The 11342-nt window shown below is 28.4% G+C and overlaps 1 protein-coding gene across 1 annotated transcript in view; it reads left to right on the top strand.

The window, feature by feature from the left end:
* Window positions 1–847: 847 nt before the first annotated feature.
* Sesn (Sestrin) overlaps window positions 848–11342 on the top strand; it is a 109105-nt gene continuing 98610 nt past the window's right edge. Inside the window, exon 1 of the mRNA XM_035082880.1 lies at window positions 848–1162. The gene's annotated coding sequence lies outside the window, so the exon portion shown is untranslated. The remainder of the gene's footprint in view (window positions 1163–11342) is intronic.

The raw sequence follows: 11342 nt of genomic DNA, 5'->3' as shown, positions 1-11342 counted from the left end.
ACTTCGGATTAGCCAAACCAAAAATATGAAGTGTAACTATAATGTTATGAGTTAAAAATAATTTTATAAATTAGTTATTGTACATATAATTGTTTAATAGGGTTTCTTTTTATAAATAGTAGATATTTTTAAATTGTTTTTTTTTATGCCATTTTAATTGTGGAATGAATGTTTATTTTGTTACTATTTACGAGTAAATATTATCTATTTCTATTGTTATTCATTTATATAAATATTTGTAATATCTTTTATTAAAGATTAAATATCTTTATAGTAGTAGAGGACAGCTCATTCAATATTTTTATGTATATATATGTACTATATATTCATTATAAAAATATCAATGTTAAAAATCTAATTGTGTAATATTATTGCTTTGTTATACAAGTTTACTATTTAGATACTTTTTTATTACACACTTTGTTTTTAAACCATTTGATACATAAATATCAACTATTTTTTATATATTTTCAAATTCAAGGGTAACTGTATTTTTTTATTAATTACAGAAATGATATTCTCAATAAAATATCATTAAAACAACTTAAAAATTTATAAGCGTACCTTTCCAAATAACCTACAAATGATGTATCTAAAAATGAAATTCACGACATGTTATCATGTTTGAATAGTTACTTTCTAATGTGAATAATAATCGTACTATCAGAAATAGATAAATGTCTTGAAAAATTCAATAATTCGTACATAAAATATGATGAAAACAGATCGATCTTGTTACTAAGTGATTTGAGTTCCGCGTCTTCAACCAAACTTGCTAATGTTTATACTTTTTGCTGCAAGATGGCAGAAGTGACGGCGTCAGCCACAAAATGACAGCTTCGTAAACTGTCAGCGGCACTTATTTGGTTGCTTTTTTTTCTGTAATTAAAAGTTGTAATGATTTGATGTTGATTAAAATCATTAATATATTGTTCATAATTTAAAAAAACTAAACTTTATTTAAGTATCATTCGTAAGTTAATTGTAATGAAGAGATACGTTTATCGTGTAACGAGTGTGTTCGTAGAACGGAATAGCTCGCCGGCTCACTCAGTCTACTGGAAGATTCCATTGTGAGAGGGTTTAAAAAGTTATTGCTCTGCGAGAACTGTGTGTTCCTGGTAATCAACAACAGCTACACAAATCTACACAGCATATCAAAGTAAGAAAATATTTATGTATTTTTTCTAGATTAAAATGATCAATAATTAACGTGCAAAATCTATTTAATTTGAAGTCAATGATTGGGTCACTGATTACTCTGTCTCTCTCTGTTCAGCTGAGTTCGTCAGCTGACGAGTAGTTTAGCTAGTGACCGGTTTGTGAAATTTTTTTATAAAACACCCTTCGCCTTGTTTCATCATGATTTTTCTTTTAAAGAGACATGCAGTGTTCTCTCTGCTCTCTTCTCCTTTTTTTTCTTATTTCACCGCGAACAGAGAATCGTTCTCGGAGCATGAAAAGGCAAAGGATGCCTTTGTCCCTTACGTTCTTGCTGTTGCCAAGCTGTTGATTTCATATAAATATATAGCGTTTGTTTATATACATCATAGAATTTTATGATTACCGTTATTTATTGATTATTTTAAATGATAACTAATGAACTTTTATTATTATTTAAGCTTTTATTTACTTACATAATTGATTATGTGAAGTTTGACACATTAAATAGTCGAGTTGTTTTGAGAAAAATATCTCCACAATATCTGACATTTAAAACTCATTTGTTCTTTATGAAAACATGTCATAGACCTTAATTAATTGATTAGATTATTTTTCGTGTCTTTATGGAATTTTTTTCCTCATCAATTAGCTTCTAGTGTTTTTTTTAACGCTCCATTATATTCAATACTGATCAATTTAAATCCATTTGATGTAAATTCCCCCTTAGAATTAGTCAGCTTATTTTTTATCAATTAAGTAAAAGGTGAACACATTAACGTTTATTAATATGAGTTATTTTTTCAAGAACATAATAAAATATTTACTTAGCGAGATAGGAATCAATTTTCAACAATTAAAGTTTTATGTTGTAAGATAAACTCTCTCAGTTTAAATTAACTGGAATAAACTGCAGTTGGATCCAAAATCTAGGATTAAAACTGGTTTCCAAAATCTAAAACCCTCTGGTACAGGACTTGTGACTTTCATTGTTTCATCCGACTGAGTACAAACGATCCGTGTTTCGAGAAGCAAGATAAAGGCGAATAGAGAGAAAAGGGGCAATGTTGAGTTTATATTACGACTTTCAGTCAGCTGACAGCGGAAACTCCAACCGATTTACGGTACAAACACGCTCATGCCTAATTCACGTTAGAATTCACAATATATCTGCACTAATACACGAGATGATGGAGTATATATGACTTTGAATATTCTCTCTTAATAGCTACTCATTTTTTTGTTGCTTTCTTTTATTTCTGAGCTGAAGATTGTTCTGATAAGAGAGTTTAGACCAATATGTGCCTACTAATTAAAAATAAAGTTGCAAAACAAATTATAGGATCTAGCTGTTGAGATATACGTCAAGTATCACATTCAACATAGTATTTTTTGAGATAATTGTTCAAGTGGCTGATGTTATTTCTGTTGTAACGGACACTTGGGAGAAATAGAGTAGCTGATGACACTTTTTTTTTTAACATAAATGGAATGATTTAATATTTCACAATTAAGATATTTTTCACAAACATGTTTGGTGTCATTAGTTTAGGATTGATTTTTAAGATGATATGTAAATGTGTGAAACTAGAATAATGTATTCTTCAACGATTAGTCTCTTTTTGAAGGAAAAATGTAATAAAAAAGTAAAAGTATAAACCTTTCAAGAATAGCTGCAGGCTTTCACAATCAGCTGACAACAATACAACTAACAGGCGATGCTCTTGTACGTTCTTGTTCATTTTTCAAGATGCTTGTTAAAAAACTTTACAGAGAAATTTTTTCCTAACCACAGCAATTTTTTTTCTCAAAGAACAAAGATCAAAAGATGAATTATTAAATTAGCCAAATAATGAGTATACGTTACTTGATGAGTGAGATAATTTTGATATGCTTTATTAAGCCATAAAAAAAAGAAAGGTAAATAAAGGCCAATGGAGAGATGTATGCTGTACCATTTCTTCTTGATTATTGGTATTGGTTTCGTATTCCTATTTAGTCGACCCCATCTTAGTTTTATTTGCACATGGACCCCGTTGATTATTTTCCGCTATAGGAGAACTTCTATTGTTCGACATCGGCAGTAGGCCATGGTGAACGATCGCTCGTTGAGGTTGGCGAACCAACTCTGCGATCGGATGAACGGTTCTTGTTTTCTTCTCCTTATTCTCTTGTTACTAAATTGATTACTTCGCTTTCAACTCTTGGCGTGTCTAGTGGAGATTAAACTTCACTTACATTATTAAGCATCCATGTTTTATCCTCTTATGAGGATTGTATCCATCGGCTATTGCTACTCTTCTACTTGCTTCTGTAGTGTAATCCGTTATCGAAACCTCTAAACCTCTCGATTCCATTTGTGCCACTGTTGTATAGTACAACGTCACGCTTGGCTAAGTAGCTCTGACGTTTCCCGCGAAAGTCACGCGTCGACGAGTGCACCAAAAAAAAAACAGAAGCAGATTCAGAAAAAAAAAATATTGAGAGTAAAATAGAAAATCTAGCTGAATCACTAACAGCTACAGGTTGGATTAAATAATATGATTAACGTCGAGATTCATGTTTTATTTTTTCTTTCTTTCGTTGGTACTTTATCTTTCTGTTTTCTAATATACCTATCAATATAATGTTTTGATCGTATCATACACAGCCAGTTTGCTGATTTATTACTGGGATCCAACGGCCTACTTTTGCTCTTGTCATAATATAACTTATTTGAAAAACGGTTCGTGCATAACAATAAACATTCTTTTGCATGATTTAATTGTAAAAAAATTGTGATGTTATTTTCGTATTGAGAAGCAATGTTTTTAAAATGAAGTCAATAGATAAGAAGTATTATTTTCAACTTTAATAATATTAATCACTATTTTTTTTAACCTCGAAATAATATATTAATTTATCTAAAGTTTATGATTATATACGAATAAATGAGGTCAGTTTTTATTCCAATATGTGTAACATAAAAAGGAATGTAATTGTTTGTAAAAAATTTTATATCATAAATTTAAGTAATTTATTTTTAAATATTTAACTATGACAGCAATTGTTATCATAGATTATTAGTATCCATGACAATTCATAATAAAAAACGTAAACTACATTCGTTTAATATTTAAGTCATATATTCTCATCATTTTTATTTTTCACTGACTTATTTATGATTGATACTACTTCAACCTGTAAAGATGTCATCACGCGATCTTAACACGTTTTTTATTTTTTTTTATTCCATTACTTACGTCATGAAAATATTTAAACAATGTTCTTACAGTTGAATAATATCGCGTGAACATTATCGATTAAAATTTTTGTACATGAAAGAATGAACAAGGCTTCTGTACATCATAATTGTGAATAAATATTGAGAGTAAAAAAAAAAACTAACGCTTGATCGATCATTCATAACTACGTGTGATATTAAAAATTACTGTTCAAAGAAGTATTAAAGAGATTAAAATCTCTTTATTCCCTCATTAAATAGATAATCATTTAAAGTTAAATAATAATTGAATAATCTATTTTAATGGAATCAGTGAAATGAAAATTTCTGGAATTTTAATTATCGATTCGGATGACCTTGACATATATACGAAAGCTTATTCTGAGCAGCAGTGAATATAATATATATTTGTTGGACTCTATTTTTTAAATGATAATAATTACAAAAACATTTAGTTATCGGATAAAGATAAAACCTACACTAAACTTTTAAATGATTAAACTTTTGACAATAATGGAATTTACATTTGCATCATATTTCAGATTCAATAACATATCATTGAATTTTATCCGTTGAATTGAATGCTATATATACATATATAAAATAATACACAATCGATATTAATTCACAATTCATAGAAAGCTATCAATTATTGCAATGGATTGAATTAACTAAATTTTCATCTTCATCATCAATTTTATAAGCCTGTGATAGAAGAAGATGTCTGTTTAATAGTACATTCTTTCTTTAACCGCATATTGATTTGTCTGTAATATTTCTTCTTCAACCTTCTTTAAGGTAATTACTGGATTATTTTATAATAGCGTACTAAGACATTATGTAATAATATCTTTTTTACATGCTATTATTCAATACATATAGATATGAATTTTTATAGTTTCATTTTAATAACCGAATTAAAAGTTATAAATATACTCAGCTGTACGATATGGTCCTACCGCAATGACCTTGCGTTATGATATTGGTGTAACTGACCTCCTTGATGTTTTAATGCCATTATCCAAGCTGCATTGATAACAAAGACGTTATCGTACATCGGCTTTATTATTACGCAAGAAATAAAAGCTTAACTGTCTGTGTATACAAGAGTGTCGTTTGAATACATTGAAAAAATTTATTTCCATTAATTATGATAAATTTTCTCAACATTAAAATAAATTTTATTTTAAACATTTATTATGTTTTTTTATTGTTTACTTGAATTTAAAAAAATTGATATTGGTTTTATGATTGGTTAATGGAATAATTAAAACACTTTTAAGCCGATTAGTTTGAAATTTGATTGCACATTTAGATAAAATTCCATTATAATTTGATGAGTAATAAAAAAACTAAAATACAGCATATCAAAGAATCTAACACTTTAATTTTTTTGGCATTTAAATGATAAATACTATGACACTTAGCCATATGGTTCCATTTTTTAAAATCTTGTTTGCACTAAATAGAATGGATTTACTATACATAGAAATAAAGAAAAAAATTAACTTCACCTGTTGAAGGTTGAAAAAAGAATTTTTTTCTCACGATTATTGACTAAAAATAACTGGCATAACTCTGACTTAAAAAGGTGTGATATGAGAGCAGAGTATATCATGATGATGGCTAAAGATGGTGTTGTACATACTCGAAGAAATTTCCACAATGAGTAAACTCATGTTACATTAGGCTTTGGCTTGTGATTTCAAGCAAAAAATGAGGTTTAATGTTAGTAAGATTTAGTCTTGGCCGGCTGTGTTTGGATGTCGCACGTGCGATCATTGTGACTTGAAGCGATGAAGAATGTCGGTCGTACATTGACTACTCGTCGGTTGAATAATTCAATGGCCACGTCTAGATCGCTTACGTCCACTGAATTATGATGCAGTTTTTATAGGTTTATAATCGTACATGCTAAGACTATCTGTCTTCATATATGTATGAATGCATGTGTAAAAGCTTTAGAATTTAATCAATAGACGATTATCCTGTGCAATGATAAATACTTAATATTGCTAGTTGTTTTTGTCCGGTTTTATATATATTTTTATGATAAGAACGCGAATGATATTGATCATTTAGAAATAATCACATGAGTCAAATATTAGAATTAGCAACTGGTTACATTATAAAAATTATATATTAGCGTGATATAAAAAAAGGGCCATCACTCAAGCGAGGATGTGTATTATATTTTCCAGTTTCATCTCCGGTAACCCATGATTCACCGCTATTCCCGGGTTTGCATATGCGACGCATGCATTTTTTTATTTCCGTTATTTTGTCCCTCCTGCTGTTTATTCTCTTTTCCAGTTTTCCTCTATATTCCGGTTGCCATTAAAAAACTGTTTCCTGGATAGTATATTCACAGATGTGTGCATACGCATTCACATTTGGCTACTATCTTTTTGATAAATATTCACGAACATGTAATTCCTCTCGTTGCATATTTAACAGTCGTCACGCACGATAATAATCAAACAATTGTTTAATTACTTTTATGTATCCATGGACACGTATAACCTTTATGTAATGAATATAGATGTGTTTTTAGACATTACACCTTTTTTCGAATTAAAATTAGATAGTAGAATGTGATACTACAAATAAAACCGCTCGAATTAAACTCCAGCGTTTTGTTTGAGATGAATAAATATTTTTTTCCTGTATTGGTACACGAGGAATTGTTCAAATTTACATTGTGGATATTTTTCGTGGTTTAGTTCATTTCAATAGCAGTTGGTAGATTAATTCATGCTTATTCTCGTGCACACAATTACATAAATGTTAATTGGAAAAATATTTGAATTATCAAATCAAAAGAAAATCATCGAATTTGAATTTTTTTTTCTCTATAGGAAAATCAAATGTCAATATTAAATTTTGCCTTTATGATTTATTTCTTCCAATGGCTATTAACTATCAGTTGAATAAATCAACTTTCAAAATTTACCAAGGCTAAAACGTGCACGAATATCTCAATTAAATTATTTTTATCATTCAAATAAAATTTTTATCAACCACATTTGGACTCTCTCGTAAATTATTAATGATATTCTTCAGTTGCTTAATAATAACATGTCTTGAATCTGTGTCCAATAAAATTCAAAATGATTACTTCATATTTTTGAAGTAAAAAAAAGAAAATCAAAAGCTTACATCTTTCTCTTTAAACTAATTGTTCAGCTGAATTAAATTCGTATTCGTCATTTAATTTCCAACTTTTATAGCTGAAAAACAAACTGACAGGTGGAGCAAACAAAAGTCATAACTTTTATCTTTTAGATTTAAAGCCACTATCTTGTTCATTGCGGGGGTCAAAATGATCACACTATTTCAAGGGTATTATGGAAAAGTTCAAAAAGCTCCTATTTTAGTAGCATTTATAAATGCTCAAATTTCAATTTCACATAAATGAAATGAATAGTCTTGCAGTAATACTCTGATTAATATTAGATACATACTCAAATGCATCATATGTGAACTATTCTAATATTAGGGTGATTTGAATTATATTATATTATTCTTTACAAAATTCAAAGCACCCGAGCCTTTGATGGATGTACTCTAGAGCTAAACCTCTCTCAGTGCATCCTATTCAGAAGCTTAGGCTATTCGTATGTCATTCACTATTGTTTCGCTGTCCATGCTGTTTACCTAGCCTTTACTTGATAATTTTCCGTCTTCAATATATGTACACTATGATGTCATATATCTATGAGATATTAATCTCTATTATCTTCATATAGTTGTGCTATCTGCTACCAATGTTATTATTTTTGAACATTTGTATAGCTGATTTTGGATCTGTGTGTGAAGATAGATATTTAAAGAACAATGACCAAATACTATAACTATTCATCTTTATTGTAAATTTATTTTTATTTAGAATAAGCAAGAATAGCGAACGTGACTTAACAGAGTTGTGTAATTTACTGTTTTTAAATTTATAAAAAAATAAAATAATTATGAAATTTAAGATGATGATATCTATTTCATGTTACAAGGACAAACTTGTAACAAAATAGATGTAGAAATAGTCTAGACAAATGAATTTAATAAAGTCTCTTTTTATTTTATCTATTTGAATTTTAATCAATAGTGATTGATTAAAAAATAATATCAACAAATATTTAAATTGATCATTGCTTTTGAAATTGAATGATATGACGAGTTATTTATTTCATAAAAGTCAGAATAATTTAAATAAATTATTGATGTAACAAAAGTGATTTTTTAAATGCTAAACAAATGTTTGAATTATTTATCGTTTGAAAAATTTGAAACATTTTATTGAATTTTAAAAAATTATCAACAATAAACTGCACTATTTAAAAAAGTTTATAAAATAGTTTTTCATCAATTCAAAAAATTTTTATTTGAAAGTCTAGACATTTTAGATTAATTGGTAAATTTAATCATCATATGCACATTTAATTTGATGAAATGACTATTATTTAGTTTCAAACTGTGTAAAAATTTTCCAGGCCAGAATTAAAAAAACTTTTTTAATTTTCAAGTTATTATGCGGTAGCCCAATTAAACAGCCGGTTAGAGTTACCTGACGTTCATATATGTTGTATCTAATATTAAATGGGTGTAGAGCTTGTCATAGGAAATATTTGAGCTGGTGACATAAACTCTAAGTGAGTGCATGATGTTCATACTTGAGGGTTGCAATTGGTGGCAGTAAAAGACGAATGAGATATGCTAGTATACATATAAACATAACGTCAGGACATAAACTCATAGATGTAGGAAGGTAGTCACCTGATGCAGATAATTTGCCTAGAATATGGTTGTACAAGTGAAGCAACGGAACGTAAAGAAAACAAGCTTGGAGAAAGATGGAGATCTAAGAAAAGGCGGTGAGTCCTGCTGCAAGCATCGCGAACACCATTTCCCTCGGGCTAGTAACTTTCGTAATAGCATTCCGTTTATATTTCTACGTCGAACTTCTGTCGTCTTTCCATGAAAACTTTCTAATAATCTAAAACAAGTAGTCAGTCTCTGTGGTAAAAGACATATAATACGTGTTTGTACGTCTTTATGAGTTCGCCTTTTTCATCAGAAGCTTGATCAAAGAAGATATTGAGCATTTATCTCATTCATATAAAACTAAGATGTCACTCTATTAATGTCGAATATATTTACTTAAACTCAGCTTTTAAACTTGGAAACTCCAGCTGAATTAGTAATTTATATTGTAATAAAATATTGTAACTCGAACCAAGCTGCATTATTAATAAGATTATACCAGTTTACCAAGTTTCGTGTCTGAGGGGCATTCAAAGGGTTAACTTTAATGGATTTTCACTCAATAACTCTGGATTCAAGTCAGGATTAAAATATTTCTTATTTATTCTTTAATTAAATATACTGAGTGATTTGACTTTTATTGGTCGTCAAATTAAAACTGTTTCTGTTTTTTTTTACTTTTTTGGAGCGAAAGTCAAAGTTTTTCAACTCAAATAAAATTTCTGATGATTGATGTAAATGTAGAAATTAAACTAATGTTGTTTATCTTTGACTAACTGATCCATTTATTACAAAAATTTTCATGCCATACATGATTCATCATTTATCATGATTATAAAAAATTCAGTTGAGTATACTTAATCAACCAATGTACCAAACTTATACATGAAAAGCAATGTGTCACGATATTCTACAAGGGTATATGAATGATAAAGTATTACAACAGTAGCGATAAATGAAAATATAAGAATGATAAAAACACTCTTACACGCTGATAGAAGAGATTTGTAATAAACGAGGCTTTTTAACTGTTAAAAAATATTTTGTAACACTTATCAAATTATATCTTAATTATTAAACAAAGCTTTGTTACAGTACAACAAATATTTTTTAACAATTAATAAATCTCCTTAAGTATTAAGAAATCTAATGTCACCAATATATTTTATATTTTATTGTAGATTATATGGTTTTTTTTTTAATATAAAATGACAAAACATTCGAATGAGATTAGGATTTGATTTTATTTCATGCATATTTATATCAATAAAAAATATGCATAAGGTAAAAAGTGAGGTTATAAAGAGTGAATTGATGAAGATGACAGTTCTGGTTGATATAAGGTGAGGTGACATTACGAACGCCGGTTTATTAATTGTTAAAAAATATTTCTTCACTATAAAATGATATTTATTCATTATAAAACCACCAATGTGTTTATAACTAATTCTTTTTCATTGTTATAAGATATTTAATTATAGTAAAAACATTGATTTCAATAATTAAAAAATCGTTTTTTAACATTCATAAATCACTTCTATCAGTGTATTGCACAATAAATGATTTTTTGTAGCTTCAAAATTTCGTCAATATTTTTCATATTTAAAGATTGTACTTTTTATCTAATATGATACGCTAGAAGTTCTAAAAGTTCTGACAAAAACAAATAAAATATTTTATCCAACTCTATAAAACAGCTTCAATAAAATTCAAATTAATTTTTTTTTTTTTTTTTTTTTTTGTAATCAACTTTTTAATTCCTTGCATTATTGACTTCCTTATTATTTGCAAGTACAGCAACTTTACAACACCAACGTTCTATTTCCTGATATCCAAATATGTATCTTTACTGAGTGTAAATATTAGTTAGCTAGTGTTTGTATATGTAAAATACGTAATTATGAGTCATCAAAAGTTTGATGAAAAAAAAAGGGTGTCACGAAACCGCAGTTATACTGTGACAGGGTGATAAAATATATTAGTTCAGTACTAGGTTGTCTGTGCAAACATTAAGTACTTACAATGAGGCTTATCATCTTTATCAGTTCCATCACCAGTTGTAGCATGACTGGTCCTCTAAATGATTAAATCTACGAACCTTGACCGCCCACTGGGACTTTAGATGATACAGTGATGTAGAGATGTAAGAAACAAAAAAGGCATATTGATAAATGATGAGAGGAGTGGATGAAATTTAGCA

The sequence above is a fragment of the Chelonus insularis genome, unplaced genomic scaffold (genome assembly GCF_013357705.1).
Source record: "Chelonus insularis isolate UGA/USDA-ARS -01 unplaced genomic scaffold, ASM1335770v1 contig_121_pilon, whole genome shotgun sequence".
NCBI classification, from domain to species: Eukaryota; Metazoa; Arthropoda; class Insecta; order Hymenoptera; family Braconidae; genus Chelonus; species Chelonus insularis.
This window is presented reverse-complemented; position numbering and strand designations above follow the sequence as displayed.